Below are 24,176 nucleotides of genomic sequence, written 5' to 3' on the forward strand. Positions count from 1 at the left end.
ATTAGTAAATAATTCTGATCGCCTAACAATTTGCTGGCCTCTCATGATGGCCTGACTGATTTCTGATGTTTAATGGTGGATTGGAGAATCCATTTCAACCTAGTTAGCATCATTGTTACTGTTTATTGGTTTTCCATACTTAGAATTCAAAGAATGAGCCCAGAAGCACAAAACAACTATATGAGGTTTGTGACATGGCTTTTCACGCTAGGGGAATTCTCTTAGGTCTCTTAGTTCTCCTGGTCAGGAAACAATTATGTGAGAACTTTGAAATGTCTTATTTAACCGAAGCCCCAGGCAAAAGAAATCAACAAGGGCATTGCTCTCTTGGAGCAACAGGCAAAGTCAAAGAAGAAAAGAAAACCAAGTAGTTAAAGGTAGTGTGCAAATTATATGCAGAAATCAGTTCAGTTTCATAATTAAGGGTAGGAAAAGCTGAGAAACTCATCAGTGAGGTGTTAAATAAAGGGGTCACTTAAGCCTAAAGATCTTGTTACTTGGGCCATCATTGTTCCAAAATGCCCTTGGCTGAGTTACAGAAAATCTAAGGTCCATGGCAGCTACTGACTTTTAGTGCCACAATGAGTATTCTAAAGTGTTTTGGGCTACTGTTGTTGAGACTCTCTAAAATGAAACAAAATGCACATTGATTTTTAGTACAGAGATCCCAGTATTACCATAAGTTAAAAAGTGTTTCTTCAAGATAACTCCTTGTAGCCTGAGACATGATCAAATAAACTCAGGGAAGTTAGGTCTGCAAAGTCCCTCACACTAGCCCATTCTGAGTCACCTTGGATTGCTCAGTCTACACATTTTTTTTCTGCCTCTTTTTGCTGCCATCATTTCTAGGGGAAACGTCATGCATAAGATGGCTTTATTCAATTCAAACTCAATAAAGGTAATCACAAGTGACAATACTGGAGACAATATATTGGAGGCAAGTGTCAGGGCTCCCCTCATATTCTCTGTCGGCAAAATTAGTCATAGGTTTGCCAAGGGAGACTGTGTTTTCAGTTGAAATGCAGGTTCATACGACTTCAGTGGAAGGATATTTTCGTTTATCTACTTATAAACATGCTGGATGATGGCATGCAGGCAATATGCTATTTCTAGGTTTCAGATGGATATTGTGCTTCCTTGGCCCCCATCTCTCTGTTCTATTATCCTCTATAATAATAATGGCTGACTTTTCACTGAGTGACACTAGTATGCCAGGCTCTGTTCTAAATACTTGCTATGACAGTATTCATTTTATCTTCCAAATAATTCTTGACAGTGAGTGCTATGATTGTTCCCATTTTCCTACTAAGGAAACTGAAGAGCAGACAGGCTAAAGGATTTGCCAAGGTCACACAGCCACTGAGTGGTAGAGCTGGAATCCAAACCCAGTTTATTGATTCCGGGTATTTGCTAATTCACAAAGCTTTGTGAGGATTCAAACATTCCTGACAAATAGTACCAAATAAATGTCTACTATTATTTTTTACTGATACTCAGATCCTATTGTTATCATATTTTTTAAACTAGGTTTTTATACACCATCTTACACATTCTGACTTACATGTTCATTATACTCTTTCCTTCGCTTATCTTCTCAAAGTATGGTGGAATTTGGTAAGGATATGAATATAAAGTATTTAGTCTTACTAGCTGACAAAAACCTCACCATGATGGTTAGTTTTATGTGTCAAGTTGGCTGGGCCACAGTGCCCAGATATTTGGCCAAACATAATTGGATGTTACTATGAGCATGTTTTTTGGATGAGCTTAATACTTAGGTGGACTTTGAGTAAAGCAGATTACCCTCCACAATGCAGGTGGGACTTACTCAATCAGTTGAAGGCCTTAATAGAACAAAGACTGACCTCCCTGAGAAAGAAAGAATTCGTCCAGTAGATGGTCTTTGGACTTGATCTACAATATTAGTTCCTCCCAGGATCCCCAGCCTGACAGCCTACCGTGAAGATTTGGACATGTTAGTCTCCCTAATCACATGAACCAATTCATAAAAATCTCTCTTTCTCTCTCTCTCTCTCTCTCTCTCTCTGCATGCACACGCACACACTCACACACACACACACACACACACACACACACACACAAACCCTATTGGTTCTGTTTTTCTGGAGAATACTGACTAATATACCTGTGAACCAAAATGTTAAAACCTAGCCTGATTCAGGGGCATTTTTCATCAGCCAACACAAATTTTATCATTTCTCCCCCTCCTTCCTGGAACCATGAGAGTTACAACATCCCTGAAATTCTCCTAGAGGGTAGACCTTCAAAGTCTCATTTGACTGTTCTTACTCTTTTATGGGTTCCATTTGCCTGCAAAGAAGAACTTTAGGCTGCACAATAAACAAACAGAAACACCAGCAAAGTGAGCAGATTGCCTGAGGATGTGGCTTGTTCCTGGACACTCCCGGTCATCCTGAAAACAAGCCCAACAAGGAGGGCAGCTTGGCCAGGTCTCCTCCACTGCGTCTGCCTTTCCCACAGCTGACCTCAGCCCTTGCATCAGCTGAAAACCAAGATGTGATTGATTAAATATCATGCTAGAGATTTTATGCCTAATTATTTAAATTCCCTACGGCGAATCTTTAAGAAAACAGTGGAAAAATAATATCAATAGCCTGCAGAAGATAAATCTCACACCATCAAAAGCAAGTGTAGCATTTCACCCAGTTCTGCTAGTTAATCCCTCAGTCAGGCCTTCCTTTTCATATGTTAAAGACTTCTTAGGGGATGGAATGATGTGTTAAGTTATAAACAGCTGCTGGGTGGTTTAATACAGTCACAGGTGAGTGGATTTCCCCCCTTTCTTTTTTTTCTCACCATTGTCACTTTAAAAATAAAAAAGCCACCCTCTCCAGAAAGCACAACATATAAAGCCAATATGTTTGCCTTTCAATTAAATACCTCAGGCTATCAGCTTGAGTGCAACACCTCAACATCAATGAGAAGATTTTTCTAAGAACTGTGAAATGCAGGACGGTGACTGCCAGTGTTTCTGTGCAGGAATCCCGCTAATGAGCTTTAATGTCCCTGACAGCTCAAATTGCTCTAGGCTGAAGCTTGGTCTACAGGTTGTCACCTTGGGTGTGTCTTTATTCCTGAAATCTTAATCTGTTAAGTCATATTTGAGGTTTAACAATCAAAATGTTCACATGGATTCAAATATTCCTTTTTTTTTTTTTTTTTTTATGGTTCTGGCCAATGGAACTATGAAAATGACATCACGGATATAGTCCAAACTTCTCCATTTTCTTTTTAAAATTTTAACAGAACTTTTTAAAGAGCAATTCCAGGTTCACAGCAAAATTGAGCAGGTTACAGAGATTTCCAATACATCCTCTGTCCCCACATATGCACATCCTGCCCCATATATCAATATCACTCACCAGAACGATATATTAATTACAATGGATGAACCTACATTAACACATCATTATCACCCAAAGCCCACAGTTTACATTAGGGTTCACTCTTGGTGTTGGACAGTCTAGGGATGTGGACAAATATGTAATGACATATATCCACCACTCACTACCATACAGTCTAGTTTCACTGCCCTAAAAATCCTCTGCTCTATTAATCCCTCCTCACCTTCTAACCCCTGGCAACCACTCATCCTTCTACTGTCTCCATAGTTTTGCCTTTTCCTGAATGTCAGATAGTTGGAAGTATACAGAAAGAAGCCTTTTCAGATTGGCTTGTTTCACTTGGTAATAAGCATTTAACTTTCCTCCAAGTCTTCGAAACTTGAAAGCTCATTTCTTTTTAGCACTGAGTAATATTCTATTGTTTGGATATACCACAGTTTATCTTCTCACCTACTGAAGTACCTCTTGGTGGCCAAAACTTGCAAACATCTCTTTTGAAATGACTGAAAAGGGATTAGTAACTCACTGCAGGGGGAAAAAAATCTATTAATATTTGTGTTTTTTAAAATGTATTTGTGGAACAAAGGCTACATATTTGCTGGGTGTGGTGGCAAATTAGGTGGGAGTGACCTTGAATGAGGAACACCAACAAGTCACAAAAATCTTATAGTTTTTGATATGGTATAATCTGGATTAATTACTCAGGGATAAGTATTGCACAAAATCAAGAGTTTTAAGCATATGTATAAATACTGCTGAAATCTATGGCATTATTTGACAATTTCAAACTTTAGGCAATTTCAAATTTTTTGCAATTTTCTTCATTCAAGACCTCAAATTATTCTGTTGATTGCCCCATTATATTAAGAGAGAATAACACTGCCTTTTTTTTTTTCATCTTCAGAAGAGAAGTGAAGCATAGTAGCTAAAAAAAAAAAAAAATTCCTGATGTGGTGTATTCTCAGGTTTAAATTCTACTTACATTGTATCCTCCCCAATGACACACAGAGACATTGTTAAGAGAATTAACTTGCTGCCTGTTTATTTGTATCACATAATTCCAATTGTTCTTTATCAAACCAACCCATTGTTTCTGATTGCCTGTGTATCTCCGTGATAACGTAAGCTGAGGGCACCCACAGTTTCCTGTTTAGTTCCTGGATCATGGTTCCTCAGTAAATATTTGCTGAATGGATGTCCTTTTGTTTACTTGTTCACTTTTTCCTCCAAATTTTTATTGAAATTCCAGCTAGCTAACATACAGTATAATATTTGTTTCAGGTGTAAGATTTAATGATTCATCACTTACATACAACACCAAGCGCTCATCACAAAAAGGGCCCTCTTTAATACCCATCCCCATTTAACCCATCCCCCCCACCTCCCTTCCAGCAACCCTCAGTATGTTCTCTATAGTTAAGAGTCTGTTTTGTGGTTTGCCTCTCTCTTCTGCCCCACCATGTTCATCTGTTTTGTTTCTTAAATTCCATATATGAGTGAAATCATACAGTATTTGCCTTTCTCTGACTTACTTCACTTAGTATAACATACCCTAGCTCAATCCACATCTTTGCAAATGGCAGGATTTTATTATTTTGGATGGCTGAGTAATATTCCATTGTGTATATGCACCACATCTTTTTTATCCATTAGTCATTTGATGGATATTTGGGCTCTTTCTATAATTTGGTTATTGTTGATAATGCTGCTATAAACATTGAGGTGCATGTATCCCTTTGAATCACTATTTTTGTATCCTTTGGGTAAATACCTAGTAGTGCAATTGCTAGGTGATAGGGTAGTTCTATTTTTAATTTTTTGAGGAACTTCCATACTGTTTTCCAGAATGGCTGCACTAATTTGCATCCACACTAATAACAGTATAAGAGGGTTCCCCTCTCTCTGCATCCTTGCCAACATCTGTTGTTTCCTGTGTTGTTAATTTTAGCCATTCCCACTGGTGTGAGGTGATATCTCACTGTAGTTTTGATTTGTTATTTCCTTGATGATGAGTGATGTTGAGCATCTTTTCATGTGTCTGTTGGCCATCTGTTTGTCTTCTTTGGAAAAATGTCTATTTATGTCTTTTGCCCATTTCTTAACTGGATTATTTACTTTTTGGGTGTTGAGTTTGATAAGTTCATTATATATTTTGGATACTAACCCTTTAACTAATATGTCATTTGCAAATATCTTCTCCCATTCCCAAACTTATCTTTCAGTTTTGTTGATTGTCTCCACTGTGCAGAAGCTTTTTTATCTTGATGAGGTCCCAAAAGTTTACTTTTGCTTTTGTTTCCCTTGCCTCAGGAGACGTATCTAGTAAGAAGTCTATGGCTGATGTCAAAAGAGGTTATTGCCTGTGTTCTCCTCTAGGATTTTAATAGTTTCTTGTCTCACATTTAAGTTTTTTATCCAATTTGAATTTATTTTTGTCTATGATGTAAGAAAGTAGTCGAATATCATTCTTTTGCATGTTGCTGTCCAGTTTTCCCAACACCATTTGCTGAAGAGACTGTCTTTTTTTCCATTGGGTAGTCGTTCCCGCTTTGTCAATATTAGTTTATCATATACTTGTGGGTACATTTCTGGGTTTTCTATTCTATTCCATTGATCTATGTGTCTGTTTTTGTGCCAGTACCATACTGTCTTGATAATTACACTTTTGTAATATAATTTGAAGTCCAGAATTGTGAAGCTTCCAGCTTTGCTTTTCTTTTTCAAGATTGTCTTGGCTATTTGGGATCTTTTGTGGTTCCATACAAATTTTAGGATTGTTTTTCTAGGTCTATGAAAAATGCTGGTGGTATTTTGATAGGGGTTGCATTAAATGTGTAGATTGTTTCTGGGTAATACAGACATTTTAATAATATTTGTTCTTCCAATCCATGAGCACGGAATGTTTTTCCATTTGTTTGTGTCTTCTTAAATTTCTTTCATAAGTGTTTTATCGTTTTCAGAGAACAGATCTTTTACCTCTTTGGTTGTTTATTCCTAGGCATCTTATGGTTTTTGGTGCAACTGTAAACGGGATCAATTCCTTGATTTCCCTTTCTGCTGCTTCATTACTGGTGTATAGAAATGCAACAGATTTCTGTACATTGACTTTATATCCTGTGACTTCACTGAATTTGTGTATCACTTCTAGCAATTTTTTGGTGGAGTCTGTATTTTCTACTTAGATTATTGTGTTGTTTGCAAATAATGAAAGTTTAACTTGTACCTTGCCAATATGGATGCCTTTTATTGTCTGATTGCTGAGGCTAGGACTTCTAGTACTATGTTGAATACAAGTGGTAAGAGGGGACATCCTTGTTATCCTTGCTCTTAATCACTATATTATAATAAAAAGATCATAAAAATTAGAGAAGCAAATAAAGAATGTAAAAAGTTACTTATAGAGGCTGCAATTCCTACATGGATTTAACTTGTAAACCAAAGAAAAGTAATTATCCATATAATCTAAAGCTTCTATCCCTTTATATTTGTGTTTGGGTTAATATTATTATTATTATTAATTATTATTATTAAATGTTTATTTATTTTGAGAGAGAACACATGAGTGGAGTTGGGACACAGAGAGAGGGAGAGAGAATCCCCAGCAGGGCTGTGATGACAACACAGAGCCCAACATGGGGCTTGATCTCATGAACTGTGAGATCATGACCTGAGACAAAATCAAGAGTCGGACGCTCAACAGACTGAGCCACCCAGGTGCCCCTTATTATTTTTATTTTTTAAGAGAGAGCATGCACATGTATGAGTGGGGGAGAGGGGCAGAGGAAGAGAAAGAGAATCTTAAACAGGCTCCACACTCAGTGCAGAGCTGGATCTCAGGACTATGAAATCATGACCTGAGAGCCAAACTCGAGAGACTAATGGTTAACCTACCGAGCCACCCAGGCACCCCTGTTTGTGCTATTATTCTGTTGATTTAGAAAGAACACACAGGGAACAGACTGAAGAATAATCCTGGGCCAGTGTGAGGTACTCCTGGTGTTAGATTACTCCAAATAAGCCAAATGGAGGCCCAAGTCCTACTTGCAAATGTAAGTTCTGATCTTCAGTCTAAAAGTGTTGCCTTTACACACTACAGAGATTTGCACTGAGAGGTGCCACAACATTGTGGTTAAGATGTTGAGCTCTGGAGCCCCATCTAGCGGTGAACTCAAAAAGTATTGAGGGGAACCTGAGTGGCTCAGTCGGTTGAGCATCCGACTTCGGGGCTCAGGTCATGATCTTGCCGTTTGTGAGTTCAAGCCCCACGTCAGGCTCTATGCTGACAGCTCAGAGCCTGGAGCCTGGAGCTTGTTCCCTCTCTCTGCCCCTCCATCACTCGTTCTCTCTCTCTCTCTCTCTCTCTCTCTTTCCCAAAATTAAAATAAAACATTAGAAAAAAAAAAAAAGAAAGTATTGAGTATGAATCCTGGCTCTCCTGGAAGAGTACTTTGGCCAAGTTCCTCAGTCACACCAACTATTGCCTTGTTATCTGAGCAACAGGGAGAAAAACGGCACTTAACTAATGGATTTGTTTTGAGGGTTAAATGAGATAACACATTTAAAGATAACACTTAACCTTGGCATGTAGTAACACTCAAAAAACTGCTCATGGTATTTTGTAATGCTACTCCATACTAGTCAATAGTGTCTCTCAACTAGCTGTATGCCTAAACGGTGGGTTTCTCTATTTTTGCTTTACTGTATCTACCTTTCTGCTTATACTCACAGTGCTCAATAAATACATATTGACAGCCTGATTGGCAAGGAGAGCAAATGCTCTCTACATATAAAATTCTGAAAATGACAGCAAGTGAGTGGATTGCCATTTGGTCTTTTGATCATTCTATTCAGATTTGTGTGATCAGATTCCTTCCCTTTTACAAATAAGAGGAATAATTTCAGGAAGCCTCAGACATCCTCATATAAGGTTAAATATTTAAAACAGAGCTGTGCATGAGCCTTGAAAATATCCAGACAAACACATGTTGAAAACCTTTTACAAAGCCCTCTGTAGCACAATGAGCCAAGGGTGGCCCGAGAATCCCTGCAGCTGCACATCAGGGTACACGCACCCATGTGTCAGGGGCCGTCTATCTTGAGCACAGCTTACAGGCCTCTTCTCAGGAATGAGGTCACCCCACTGCCCAGATGGGCAGACAGGCTGTAGAATGAGATATGTCTGGGTGCAGATGTGGGAAGAATTGGGACTAACAACCATAATGGAAACAGGAAATGAAAGTTAGGTCAGCCCAATTGCACAGTTGTTGAAAAAGCAAAACTTAGACATGTGGAAAAATTTTCATGCTCCATACTGTTTACCACCAATCAGCCAACTTTACCGATAGGTTAGGCTGTTACTATGAAAAAAAAAAACAAACCCAACCTCTCAAGGGTGTCCGTGAGACCCCTTCCCCACCAGGCTTCTTAAATTCCTTCCTGTACTTCAACATATCACTAGATCTAAAGGATCATCCTATTCAAATGCTTTAATGGCAAAACTGTATTTTTTCCCTACTGTTTAGAGCCATTATAATGAACCTTGCAAGGCTTTTGAAAATTGGAGGGCCTTACTGGTTATAGAAAATAGGAAAAAATATGAATTTAATGATAATAAGAGAACATGCCCGTTCCCTTACAGTACACACAGATATGAATGTTCATAGCATGCATGGATCCACAAGCCCACCCATACACATACATGAGTCCAAACACACACATTTAGTGCTTCTGACCTTTATATGAGAAGTTATTTGGGGAACATTGTTGCTGGGTCTCTGGGGTAGGAGAGCAATGAGTCATTAATCTCTCAAGATGCTTAGCTTATGCTTGCTGCTGTGTTGTTACTAACCTGACCCTCCAAGAGCACTTCCAAGGCTATCTGCTGACCTGAAAACTTGGTTTGAACACTGTCTACCACTCTGCCCTTGACCTCACATGGACAGTGATGTCTTTTTGGCTTATGATAAAAATCATGCACAGCTAACACAGGCAGTCTGACAAAATCACCAGCTCCAAGCCCTGCTAATTTTTCTAAAACTATGTATAATGCTCTACTATTTCTAAAAGTCAATAGATTTTACTCTTTAACATACACCAGCATATTTAAAAGTTGGGAAGCATCCTACATAAAACCTTTTCTAATTCTGCAAACTCTCTGTGATCATTCTGTTTTCTGAAAGCCTCAGAGTCTATGTGCCATATCACTTAATTGTAAAATATCTTAAACAATTCTCTCATTGTTTCACTTATATTAGGCTTGCTTTCCAAAACGAAGTGGGCCCAGAAAGAGGCAACACTCAGGAAAAATGCTTCGGGAAAAAGTTCTTTTTTTTTCTTTGCTATTTAAAGCAAGAGCAGGAAGGAGTGCAGAGCCTGCTGAGCTGATGAGTTGGCAATCCATTAATGTATATCAGAACTGAGTACAATTCCCCAGATTTTATCTTATCTATCAAAGAGAAAGATGTTTAGACTAGAAAGAAGAGTATGGACAAACTTAGGTGAGAAAAACTAGAGCCTAATTCAAGAGTCAAATATAAAACTAACAAGCTAAAGAGAATGAATTTAAATTCCATAGCTCACAAGACATGCACCCAAGATAAAATTATTAAACTCTTTAGAAAACCACAATGCAGAGAGGAGATCTTCGTAAAAAAGAAAACTAAAGCGTTTATCTGGCTGCAAATTCAATACAGTCCATTCATTCAATAATTTATTCATTAACAAATTATGTGTCAGGGGCGCCTGGGTGGCTCAGTCAGTTAAGCGTCCGACTTCAGCTCAGGTCATGATCTCACAGTTTGTGAGTTCGAGCCCCGCATCGGGCTCTGTGCTGACAGCTCAGAGCCTGGAGCCTGCTTCGGATTCTGCGTCTCCTCCTGTCTCTGCCCCTCCCATGCTCATGCTCTGTCTCTCTCTCTGTCTCTCAATAATAAAAAAACATTAAAAAAATTAAAAAGTAAAACAAATTATGTGTCAGGAACATACTAGTCTCAGGAACTACCCAGTATGTGTCTGGAATTATTTTAGGCCCCTTTAATGAAAAACAACAACAACAACAACAACAACAACAACAACAACAACAACAAGAGGTGAAACTTCCGCTCTGATGGAGGCAGCATTCTAGTGGTAGAAACAGAAATTACACAAATAAATAAACAAACATGTAATGGCAACTGGTGATAAGTGCCAGGAAGAAAAATAAAGCAGAATAAGGAAAACAGAATGTGACTGTGGGGAGATGTTAAGGGTTCTATTTTATATAGAGTAGTCAAGTATGGACTTTCTGAGGAGGTGACATTCAGCAGAAATGAATTAAGGGAATAAACCATAAGGAATATTCCAGGTATAGGAGACAGCATCTGCAAGAGTCTTGAGTAAGGAAGGAGCTTAGTGTGTTCAAGAGACAGAAAAAGTTGCCCAGGTGGCTTGAAGCAGAGGGAGGTGAAGAGCAGGGTGGGACAGGTAGGCAGATCAAGCAGGATCTTGTGACCCCCAATAAAGAAGACTAGATTTTGTCTGAGTGTGAATTGGAGGATCCTGAAGAGTTCTGAGTAGGGAAATATCAGAATGCTATCTATAATTTACGAAGATTTCTCTGTCTTCACACAGACATTCTCTGTGTGAAGAATATAATAAATAGGAGCCCAGAGAGGAAACCCTAAGACAAGTTAAGAGGCTCTCTCATCAGCACAGAAGAGAGATGGAGGTGAGTGGCGTGGTAGTGGTAGAGGGGGTGATACCATTGGCAGGAATGGCAGGTGGGACATAGCAATGGGTTGCTCAAGGGGAAGGAGTCAAGAATGATAACCAGGTGTTGGCTAGAGCTAACTGAGTAATTTGTGGGGCTGTTTATTAAGAGGAGGAAAATTGGTGGAGAAGTAGAATTAGGAGGATGGTAGGGCATCAAAAATTACATGGGAAGTGAGATTACTAATTATGTAATCCAATTCTTAAAAATAACTAATGGGGGGCACGTGGGTGGCTCAGTCCATTAAGTGTCTGACTCTTGGCTTCAGCTCAGGTCATGATCTCACGGTTCATAAGATCGAGCCCCACATTGGGCTCTGCACTGTGAGCATGGAGCCTGCTTGGGATTCTCTCTCTCTCTTTCTCTTTGCCTCTCCCCACGCACGTGCACACACACCCTCTCTCACTCTCTCAAAATAAATAAATATTTAAAAAATAATAATAACTAATAGGAACTTTGACTATATTGATGGAAATGTAGTATTCCGATCAAATGACACAATATATCCTTCCTACCGTTTGCTGTTTGTACCACATCATAACCAGTCTGTTCAGTACTAAACTCTACATGTTGAGAGGGATGCTGACAAAAGTCCACATTCAGAAGATAGAGTCTGAGAAGGAGAAAGGGCTGACATGACAGATACCTGAGGAAACTGGGGAGGCTAGAAGTAAAAAAAATCCAGGTGTTCTCTGGGTTGCTTCTCTCTGAGGGCATTGGGCGAGGATCTGTTCCATGTCTGTCTGGTGGTCTCAGATGTTCCTTGGTTTATCGATGGCATTCTCCCTGTATCTTCACTTCACCCTGCCTCAGTAAGCATGTGTCTCTTCATATAGCACTCTTTATATAAGGACAGCAGTCATACTGAATTAGGGTCCCATCCTACTCCAGTATGACCTCATCTTAACTAATTAACTGTAACTAGACCAGAAAAGCCATCAGTAAGAAAGGTGAATATAGCACATAGTGGTTGCTTCTCAAACATTAAAAGAAACTGAACTTATCCCATGACTACAAAAGGCAAATGAGTAGAGGAGGGTAGAAGACACCAGGAGAGAGCCTTCAGGAAGGAAGGGCTTTCTATCAATTAGAAAGCTGTTCCAAAAGAGACCTGTCAAGAATTCATCAGAGAAGCACATCAGATAGGAAGTTGGACCAGATGATACTCAAGTGCCTTCCATCATGAAGATTCTGTGACTCTAGATATAAACTTTCTTATTTTTTAATTTTTTAATTTTTGGAAAGTTTTATTTATTTTGAGTGAGACAGAGACAGCATGAGTGGAGGAGGGGCAGAGAGAGAGAGGGAGTGAGAGAATCCTAAGCAGGCTCCGAGCTGCCTGTATGGAGCCCAATGCGAGGCTTGAACTCATGAAACAGCAAGATCATGACCTGAGCCTAAATCATCAGTTGGATGCTTAACCAACTGAGCCACCCAGGCACCCCTAGATATAAACTCTTTCTGATTAGAAACCATCATAACTTTATTGTTCAAGTCTCCAATAGTAGAGGCTCAAAATATACTTAAAAACTCAACTTTTTTTACTTGGTATTCAGGTCTAGCCAATGAAACTTTTAAAATACTTGTTATTATTTTTTAGTATTTGTTTCTTTTGTAGGGGTGCTGATGAGATATTTGTTTCTGCAGTAAAAAGCTTGGATCAACTCTTCTAATTAATAACAGACTAAGACTCATAGTAACCATGGACAACACAGAACCCTACGCAGTAACTTGGTACATCTCTCTTACCCCTAAAAAGATCGGATAGAGAGATAGCCAGACAGGAGTGAGAAGAGGAGAGACATTCCAGTTAGATACAACTGCCAGTGATGTAGAACAACTGTCTTTCAAATGATTGTTGTAAGAATAAAATGAGGTTGCCCATGTATATATAAAGCACCTAGCAAGTGCCTGGACCCCAATAAATGGATACTCTTGTTTTATCACTATAATTATTCATAAATATTAAATCATTTCTATATGTTGCACTGTATGATCTTTGGTTTAAGAGTCTCTAAGAAGATGGGGTAAGGCCTTTTCAGGGCCTTCCTTTCACAGTGTTTAGAGCATTGTGCCGAGGCTGCCTGTTGGATCATCTATAAAATGAGAGGATGTGATGACCTTTAGATCCTTCCAGCTCTCACAGCCAAAGTTTCTATGAGATTTACCACCATGGAGAATACTCCCAAACATGTGCTAAGACTCCAAAATTGGAATTAATAAAAAATTTTGGTAAAACTTGTTGAATATGATATGACCATGTGGAAATAACTTTTCTTCATACTAGTTAGAAAATATCATGAAAAATACAACATTTATAAAAGCACAAATCCATAAAATCCTTAAGACAATACTTAGCAAGACATGTGTGAGACCTATGTAAAGAAAATGTCAAATAGTTCCTGAAAAATATAAACTAATTATTTAATAACTGGAGACATAACATTCTCAGATGGCAAAACTAAATGTTCTTAATCATGTTAATTATTGACAAATCGAGTTGTTTGTTTAAAGCATATCCAATAAAACCCCCAATAGTATTTTTCTCTCTTCTAGCATGCTTGACAAAAAAAGTTTCAGAAATTCATATAAAGAATGTATTTATATAAGGATGGCTAAACATATTTGAAAGAGAAAAAAAATTAGAAAAGACTGGGTACAATACCGTAGACTTTATATCTTGGTACATGCACAAACTAAGTTCTAAATATACTCAAAAGCTAAATGTAAAGTTCACACCTTAAAAACAAGAGGGGAAAACTGAAATGGGTGAATATCTCATCTCTCTAGTAGGGAAATACTTGAAAGCTAGAGAGCAAGCAGGAAGGAAGGGAGGAAGGCAGGAAAGGGAAGGGATGGAGGGAGGGAGGGAGGAAGAAAGAGGAAGGGAGGGAGGGAGGATGGAAGGGAGGGAGGTAGAACCCATAGGAATGTTGATTATTTAACTACATAAAGGTTTGCATTGTCAATTAAAATATTATTAGCTAAATTAAAATGCGTCATCAACTAGAAGAATATTTGCAAGAATATGACAAAGGTTTACTATTCAAAATATGAAAAGCTTATGTAAAGTTTATCTTAGTCCAGGTGTCCAAGACACAGACTATAAGGCAGGATTAAAAGTGGGAGGATTTTATTAGGTGTATTAGTTTCCTGGGGCTGCCGTAACAAAATACCACAAACTGGTGGCCTAAATGGGAATTTATTGTCTCACAGATCTGGTGGCTGGATGTCAGAAATCCAGGTGTCCTTTGGGTTGGGTCTCTCTGAGGGCAGTGGGGGAGGATCTGCTCCATGCCTGTCCTGTCCCATAGCTTCTGGTGGTCTCAGGTGTTCCTTGGCTTATCGATGGCATTCTCTCTGTGTCTTCACTTTGCCCTCCCTCTGCAAGCATGTGTCTTTTCATACCATGTTCTTTATATAAGGACAGCAGTCATACTGGATTAGGGGCCCATCTGGCTTCAGTAAGACCTCATCTTACCTAGTTACATCTGCAACAACTCTATTTATGAATAAGGTCACATTCTGAGGTACTGAGGGGTAGGACTTCAACATATGGATTTGGAGGGACACAACGCAACCTATAACATTATGAGAACTGCCTGTGTGAAAGGCAATAAGGAGGGAGCTAGGTAAGCTGAGAGAGCTATAAGAGATAGGGAGAGAGGTTGTAGACGGCCTGATAGTTTAAGGAAAGGACAGAAAGCCACAGGAAAGTCCTTGAGACAAAATCAGCCAACAAAGAAGTTCTGTGTCTCCTATGAATGGTTCTGCTTTAGCATCCCCACCACACTCGGTCAGTAGGGAACAATCCATAAGTGGTGTGGCCCCAGTATATACAGGGTAGTGGATTTCAAAGTGCTGTACTTGGGGTCCTCAGTCAGTGATGCTCCTGTAGTAGGAGTTCTGGGAGGCACCTTCTCATGACTGCCACGATACCATCATAGATAAATGAATAAAGAAACTATGGAAAGTCCAGCTTCACTGGAAATCACAAAAGTGCAATGTAAGACAGTACTATTTTTTTCTTTTTTAATAGATTTTTTTGGTAAAGTTTATTAATTTTGAGAGTGTGTGCATGAGCATGTGCCCAAGCAGGGGAGGAGCACAGAGAGAGAGAGAGAATCCCCAAATCCCAAAATCCCAAGCAGGCTCCACGAGCTGTCAGCCAGAGAGTAGAAAGGGGTTGGGGGGGGGGGGCGGGGCAAGCTAGATCTCACAAACCACGAGATCATGACCTGAGCCAAAATCAAGAGTGGGATAACACTTAACTGAGTCACCTAGGCACCCCTCTTTTTAAAATTATCAAAGTAAGAGGGTTTCTTTTTATCATGTTAGTAACATGATCAATAAGCTATTATTAATGTAAATTGGTACAACCATTCCAGAATACAATTTGGTAAAAATGGGTCTTTTAAAATAACCATGTGCTTTTACCTAGTCATTCCTTATTTAGAAATCTATCCTGCTCAGAAATGCATGCAAAGATGTATGCACAAAAATGATTACTATAGTATTTATAGTCATAAAAATAGATGCAATCAAAAAGAAAGGTTTAATCCCAAGAAAATGTAAAGACAATGTTGATGCATTTACTCAATGGGATAAGACGGAAACTATCAAAATTACACCTTTGAAGAAGATTCTAATGTTAGAGGACAACCCTTATGATAAAATGTTAAGTTAATGAAGATCATTTGTATTTTCACATGTAATTTGAATGCAACTAGGTTAAAAATATGGGCATAGAACAAAATAACTGGAAGGAAGCATGTCAACATTTTAACAGTGATTATTCCTGGGTGTGGGGAGATTTTGCATGATGACATTCTTTGCATTCTTCTTTTTTCTTCTATTTTTCAAAATGAGCATTTAAACCAGCCATTTATTTATATTAAAATGGCAGCTCTACCACAGGAGGAAAAGAGATAAAAATAAGCCAGTGGACGTTTCAGTGATAATGACAGAATTGAGAGAATTAGAACCTCCTATTTTCTCATGATATGGGGGGGGGGGGGATGGAAGAGGAAATACAATAGATAATGAAATGCACCTGTGAGATTTCCTACTAAGCATTGCAATCCTTATTCACCATGGGCAAAGAGGACCACAGTTTAGCTAAAGCAACTGGCTTGACTCCATTCTCTAAAACTACCTCCCACTTAACATCTAAACTACACTTGATCTTAGCCAAAAGGCCGAGAAGCGATTACATCTAACTAAAAAGAAGTAGCAATCCTCTTTCAATAAATCACTCTAGATCCTAGAAAACAAGCATCCTCTCACTAGAGAAAAATGCCTAAATGCACTGTGACAGACCCCAAAGCGTCATTCCCTTTCAGTCACCTGGGGCTCACTTGGTTATGTGATGATATCCACCTGCTCTCTCACTTCCCTTCTGCTCAGGAAGAGATGGAAACACTGGGCCACAAACTATTGCTTAGATGTCACCTCCTTCCCAATCCCTTCTCTTCTAGCCTCGTATCTACCTTCAAACAAAGCCACATTTCTCCTCCTTCAAAGGAAATCATAACACCAGTCAGATCTACAGTGGATAAAAAGCACATCTACTTGGCTTAGTGACCTTACTTCTCAGCGGTTGGTTAGCTATTGCCATAGTCTGAATAACCTGGCCTGCCAGTCAACAAGTTCAAGGAAGATGCTGTATTTTGCAACTCAGACAAATAGACAGTGAAAACTTTTTTCTTTCTTTCCTTCCCCCAACCAAGAAGAGGATCATTAGAAACAGAACTTCCTTGCAAAATGTCCAGTCTAATTGTTAACGTAAATTGTTCAGAGGACTTTTTATCCACCTGACATGGAAGAAACTAATTTATGTTCATTTGTGGAGAAGAGGGAGTAGAAAGAAAATGGGAAATTCACCATCCCATGAACAATAGCTTGTGAACAAGCTTTAAAACTCTTGTACTGTTATGGTGGCTTGCCTCTGAAACTCCATTTCCAAATGCCTCCTGACCACATTACTCACATGATTTCCCACCACATCCTTCCAACTCATTCTAGTTTGTCAAGACATCTCTTCTTTTAAGCTCTCCCCTCTCCCTGGAGTGTCATTTCATTGTTCCTTGGATTTGATAATAGTGCCTTAGTTTGTGCCATCAACCTTTTTCCCTGGGAGGCAGTCGGCACATTTTAGCAGACTTTACAGCATTAAAGAAAAAAGGAAGAAAAAAAAAACCTTCCTAATGTCTGTTCTGAATTTGTTTGTGTTCTATTCTGTGTGTATCCCTCCTTTGTTCTGTCCTCTGTGTCAGATGGAAAGCAATCACCCTGCCTGAAATGTATCTATAGCCAAGGCTCCATGTAAATTACAGAGAGAGATGACAAATTTCATGGCCTGGTTATGGTAAAAATGGCAAATTTCACAGTTTGTCATGGATTAATAGAAAGGGAAAACAAACACAAATGAAGTCATCCCAATTGTTAGAAATAATTCCAGAGTGACTATTTGATGAATTTAAACAATGGGATGGAATGCAGGCCGTTCAACACGTAACCCATGATTTTAAATTTAATAAAGGACCTTGTAGTTTTATACTCAAACATCCTCATGCTGAAGTTTGAATTCAAACACAGTTGCACATCAGCCTGAGCTCATAATGAGCAAGCCCCCAAATCCAAAAACCTACGTTTACTCTCCTTCACAGAAAATAATAAGCATCCATGAAATGTTTTCATGATGAACCATGGACTGCAGATTTTTAGGGTCATTGGTGACATCATGATAGATGAGGAGATTTATCTACATGTTTGGAAATGTTACACAGCTCAGTCGATCCACCTGGAAAGTATCTTTAAAAGATTAAGGAACTGAGCCCATCTTCATAGTTCATGCTCTTTAGTTCTAGTTTCAACTTTATTCCCTCTCTTTGCTCATTCTCAGTTACCACTGCGACCTTGTGAAAAACGTGTTGACCAGAGCTTCATTCACCATGGGATTCTGAGAAGGGTCTTAGGAAAGAATTGGGTAATCCATCATCATCTCTTTAAACTCAGATTCTGTAGCCTGAGCTTCAGGCCTGGCATTCCTGCGGCTTTGGTAACTGTTTCTCCACATTGTCTAAAATCCCTCAAAAGAATTCCTCATTGTTTCAGAACCTGAGCAGCATTTTTGCACTGTACCTCATTTCTGTATGTGTTTGGTGTATGGGCCATGTATTTCTTGTGTTTTTCTATAGCATTTATGTCTAGGGTCTGAACAAAGTAAATACCAAGGTTACAGAAGTGCATACAGTCAAAAAATTCATTAAAGGTAATATTTTCAGGTTACTTCATACTTGTCAATCCAATCAAATTGACCATAAAAATTTAGTCAGAATAAACCTCTTAACCACTTTGGATTATTCAACAAAATGAAGACCTCTAAAAAGAATGTAAATGCTAATAACACTTGTATAGGTAAATAAAGGTAGAAAAAATATTAAATGGTGACATTTGATGCCTTCAAGCACTAAAGATTTAGAAACTGTCCAAAATGCTAAGGTGGAACAGGTACAGGATGTTCTGAAGGGTTTATGTTGTACAAATACCATTTGAATTCCCTAATAAAAAAGCCATCGTACCTTTTTCATCACTGCATCTTAATGGACTACTATACCTAAAGCAATCACATTTGGTGTATCATCAGCTTTGAAAATCATGACTAACTCATCTGGAAACTGGACATGAACAAGGAAAAGTGAAATACTAATGCCTTTCTTTTTACTTTATTGGGAGATTTTCAAGAAAATGGAACAGAACACAAGCAAAATAACTTTAGCTTCACCTTCAATCCCTTCACTGTTTACATAGTCTGTCTCACTATATCACCTTCTTTGTATGTCACCTTGCAATGTTCCTGAGCGTATGTCTTACCTATGCAACTAGACTGTAAGTTCCTTTAGGGTAGAGTCTTCCCCTTATTTTAACCTATCTTGGGAGCAATGAGAATAACTCAGGGCCATAAGTTGTAACTGGCTTGAGACACTCCTAAGGACCACATCAAAGCCATCAGCTGCACAGCTTGCCAATTTAACTGTAGTCATTTGCAACAGGTCTTCCTAAATCATTGCTAAGGACGCAAGCCTCCAGAGCTCCATGGAATATCACCACTTAATATTCCCAGCACTGCCATAGAAAACAGTTTCATATGCAAATATAGCCACTCAGCTTTCTGATCATAGAAGCTTCACATTAAGGAAAGGCTGCTGGAACATCTGGTGTCCCATCAAGTTCCAAATATCACCATCAGTAAAGAGTGAGCTTGACTTGGAGAGCGAGGATAAAGGCAGTAGCTTCTGGCTGAGCCCCCATTCCATATTGCTGATGGAATCTGAAGAGTGTAGTCATTTGCTCTAAGTCTGTGACAAATGATATAGGTTCTGGCAGATAAGGAAGAACTTAAATCTGAACCTGTTTTAAGGCCACAGAGACTTATGTTTAATAGTGCTCTATTGTCTTCATCCCCATTCCTTTTCAAGAAAACTCTGCAATTTTCTGCAGAGAAGAGTAAACTGGGGGACCAGCTGGGAGGGGGGGGTAGGGAAATACCACTGAGCCATTCTAGAGTGAGGAATTTACTTCCAAAAATAGAGATTGAGCAAAGAGGTTGAGAGTTGAGTGCAAAGTTGAAGTCTAAAGAACCGAAAGCAGTGCTGAAACAGTAAGTAAAGCCAAGGGGACTGGAAACAAAACTGAAAAGCAGAAATTCAGAGCTAGAAGGTGAAAAGAATCAAAAAGTGATAAATCAATGGGCTATAATCTAAACAATGGCCATTTTTGTTTGCCTGCTCTCATATACCAGTTTAAGTCAGATGCTTAGATAAGCCAGAAAGTTTCAAGAACAAAGGAAGAAATGTACATTGTACCTACTCTTTATGTTTCTTTCATCTCATAGAAAAAAATGAGAGGGCTTCCTAAACTTATCCAGTGGAAAATTCAGACCCAATTTGAGTATTCTTGAATCAAGACACTGGCTCCTTTGTCCTTTCTTCTTAGTCCTATCCAGTGCCTCAGGTTTAGGAATTGGCATTGGCCTTCTTTGCCTACATCCTTGGGATCCCCATTTTGGGTTCTGTGGAAGCAAGAGAAGCAGGGCTTGGTCTTATTAGGCTGGGTGCAGGTGGAAGTGGTAAAAATGTAGTTGATCCTCTTCAGTGAGAGTTATTAGGATTGAGAAGTGATCCATGTAGGCTGAAGAAAGAGCCAGAGTTCTTTTACAAAGTTTCCTCCTTTTCTGCCTGATACCTGTCAGGTGCATCTCATCTCAGACAGCAGGTTGTAGGTCTTCCTAACTCACCTAAAATATCTCCAGGTATCCTGTTGCCAGAGCCATGGTAGCAATCAGATTACAAGGTAATGGTTAATGGTTAACAAATGGCAGGATAATGGTGGCAGTCAGATTGCTGGTTAAATTAACTTAAGCCTAGTAATGCAAACCTGGGTTTGCCACTCACTAGCTCTGGGTCTTTGAGTAATTCTTTAAGGCTAAATTTCCCAGTTTATCAAATGGGTCTTCTTCAAGATATATGTATTTATTAGTCTGCAACACTGGCTGTGATAATGATGATGATGATGATGATGATGATGATACCCATCAGCTACTTAACCCCAAAACAGTTAATTTTCTACCGGTGTAGGTCAAACAGCTCTGCTCCAGGCAAGACCCAGGGATTCAGGTGGTTCTGATTGAAGCCCCGTTAATTCCTCTGCCTCTGCCCAAGAAAAGAGGAAAGAAGAGAGAAGAGAATCTCATGGAGATATCAGAGGCCAGGAATCTATTTACACCCCAATGACCAAAATCTGTCCCATAGCTCCACCTACATTCAAGAAGGCTGAGGAAAATACCCAGGAAGAAGAAGGGAAACACATTGGTGACCTTGATGAGCACTGCTAAGATCTGCCCTAGCCACTGTGGAGGCAGTTTATCTAGTTATTGGCAGTGGGTTTGTGAAATGGGGCATGGAGCATCCTGAACACTGAAAACCAGGAAATGAATCAAAGAACCAAGAGATATAAGTGGAGATTAAGAGAGAACATTTTTGCAGATAGGGAGATGACAAGGGATGAATAAAGCTATTTCAGTGGGCCTGCTCATCGCCCCTCTGCTTCCCTGGATAAAAGAGAGTGCTTCTCTCCTTAGTCCAATCCTAGCTAATATGACATGAAGCCAGATGTCTTTGTAAAGTCTCTTTTTCAAAGGCTGCAGAGATCACTGTAAGTTGGTATAGCCAGGAAAGGCTTCAAAGCAAGTGAAGAACTTGTCTACATTTTCAAATAGGCAAAGAACTAAACAATTGATACAAAGATAAGAAGTTCATATTTTGCTCGCTGTATTTGCCCGATCGTCACCAAGCAAGACAATGAAAATTAAAGAAGGGGAGGTCACTAACATTTTTGGCCATAGGGTGACATAGTATTAATGAAAACAGTAACATTCTACCTCCTTTATTCAAAACAACTTAAAAACGTGATATGCAAATTATTTTTCAAAAATGATAGCCTTTCGGCTCTAAGTTCTTCTGAACATGATAGCACAGGCCTTGCATTTGCAAGTAAAGAGAGAGTTGCACGTGGAAAATTTTCAAAGACCATTCCTGATCTGCTTACAGAACTGCCTAAGAGTCCTATGATACACGTGACTTCTGTTTTAACTGAATAAAGAAAGGGAGGAAAGTAAGTAGGAAAGACTGGACCCAGAAAAAAGAAATACTCAGAAAGTGATCAATAGTTCTGTGTACTGTCTTCTAGGGTACAGGGAAAATAAGTCCAGGGATTTACCACCAAGTTTAGATAAAGTCTTGTAGCCTGAGAAGTTTTCATGCCAAAGCATCAGTGCTCTGTCCCCTAAAAATACGCTCTGTATGTTATAAAAAGGAAATAGAACAAAATTATAGTTCGTGCACCCACAGATCTTCTTCATTCAAGTGACTTCTTCTCAATTCTTAGAAGCCTATAGACGAATGAAAATGTAATTCTGTTATATAGCACCTGATAACAGGAGAAATATGGAGAGGCTGATATATACATAATACCCAGTTGTTATATTTATTATATTTTACTTCAATTAGCTTTTCTCTTAATGTTAGAACATGATCATAGGTAATGGAATTTAATTAACTTTTACAGGTCCATTCCAACAAATAATGTATCCTATTTTTAATGCATTTCTAAGAGCAGAAGCGTTTACCTTTCTCTGTGATATAAATTATCCACAACGAAAACAACTTATTTTCTCTAAAACTATTTCTTCCTCCTGAAGCTCCTAGTTCTTTTAATGTTTCCTCCCATTCTAGACATTTATCATTTGTTTCTCAGCCCCACAGCCTGCGCTTCTATACTCGGCTCTGTATTACTAGGGCTGGGGTGCTACAAACTACATTTCCCAGACACCTTTGCCTGCTGACTTCTTGTTAGGTTCAGCCAAGTGGAGGAACCGCTGGAGGAAAGACAGAAGCAGTGTTTGTTCTCTCCTTCTGATTTCAACAGCAAAGCAGTTGCTAAGAGTGTCTGGCGGTATGGTGGCAGCATGTGTAGAAGGACTACAGCCTCTTGCACTCTAGAACGGGCAGCCCTTTGTACATGGTTCTTGTTACAGCTGAGGCAACTCCTCATTGGTAGTTCGGCAGTGGCAGGTCTAGGCTCCTGGGCTCCAGTCCAAGGGCACCAATAGCTCCTCCATTTTCCGTTAGTCCAAATTTACAACCTTGAGGTCATTCGTGACCATTCTGCCTCTGTATTACAGCTTGTCAATCATCTTTTTCTTCACAAGACGTCTCATACAAATATTTTCTTTCTTTTCTGTTTCATCTACACTGCCCTGGCCCACTCCCCACCCAGTTCTTGGGCCACTGCCCTACTCTCCCAGACACTAAAACTTGGGAGAGCTGAGTTTAAATTTCAGTTCTTCCACTTACTTGCTGTGTGGCTTTGGACAAGTTACTTAACTTCTATAAAACTCAGTTTCCTCATCTGTAATAATAGTAAACAAAAATTGGTAACAGTTATTGAGCACCTGTAATATACTTGGGGTTTTGCTAAACACTTTATATGCATCCTCTATTTAATACTTTTAATACTATCAGCTGCATATTATTCTCCTTCTCATTTTTGCAGCTAAGGAAAAAAAAACAAGATTTAGAAGAGTTAAGAAATTTGCTGGAGGTCTCACTGCTAATAAATGGAGGAGGTGGGAGTTAAACTCAGGTATCTCTAATTTCAAAGGCCATACTCTTCAGCTTATTTAAGTGATGATCCTAATATAAATACCGTAAGGTTACTGAGATGATTCAATGAGAAATATACAGCCCTGATAGGGGCAACATGTAGTAAGCATTCAACGAATATTAGATATTATATCATAAAAGTGCTATAATAGTCTTTATATTTTACACAACATTACATGTGTGAATCAATGGCCCAAAATATTCTGCTTTGTTATCTTCACCCAGATAATTGGGTGTTTATTCCCCACAGAAACATATATGAGAGTTAATGGGAAGACAGAATTTGCTTATAGTAAGTTCTGTGGACAGACCCACACTACCATTAAATATACCCTCATATTTCCTTATGTATTAAGTTCTTCATGCCTAAATATATCCTTTTCTTTTGGTGTAGGCATAGTCTTAGTTGACACTTGATATAAAAATTTAGACCTGAATCTTTAATTTGAATATTTGATATTAGAAGAACAGTAAGACAAATGGAAAATCCAACTGCCAGGAAGGAGGACATGGCCCAGGAAGATAAGGAACAGACCAATTATAGAGAAAAGGGGGAAAATCCTGAGGGCAAATCCCATTCAGGTCTAGAGTTAGAACACACATCCAGTGAGTTATGCCTCAAAATACAGTCACTGTATCTTTTCAGGTAGTTTAGCTTTCTGTTTTGAACTGCTGGCTTCACTTGCTCTAATAAGAATATTTTATACCCAAAGGTCAACAATTAATAACCAGCAACCCAAATAAAGCTTCTTTGTTACCTTTTATCATCACTTCTTAAAACTTCTGGAGCATCCATCACCTTATCCTCAAGTGATTTTG

At 38.9% G+C, this 24,176-nt stretch overlaps 1 protein-coding gene and 1 pseudogene across 20 annotated transcripts in view; both read right to left on the bottom strand.

The window, feature by feature from the left end:
- LOC102969177 (E3 ubiquitin-protein ligase RNF113A-like) overlaps positions 1-24,176 on the bottom strand; it is a 504,616-nt gene that overhangs the window by 132,996 nt on the left and 347,444 nt on the right. Inside the window, exon 6 of one of the 20 annotated variants that reach the window (XR_006215776.1) lies at positions 2,295-2,524. The exons of the other annotated variants lie outside the window; for them this stretch is intronic. The gene's annotated coding sequence lies outside the window, so the exon portion shown is untranslated. Of the gene's footprint in view, positions 1-2,294; positions 2,525-24,176 lie in introns of those variants that run through there. 20 annotated transcript variants of the gene reach the window in all.
- LOC122237558 lies at positions 16,191-16,343 on the bottom strand (annotated as a pseudogene).

Source organism: Panthera tigris, chromosome A3 (assembly GCF_018350195.1).
Source record: "Panthera tigris isolate Pti1 chromosome A3, P.tigris_Pti1_mat1.1, whole genome shotgun sequence".
NCBI classification, from domain to species: Eukaryota; Metazoa; Chordata; class Mammalia; order Carnivora; family Felidae; genus Panthera; species Panthera tigris.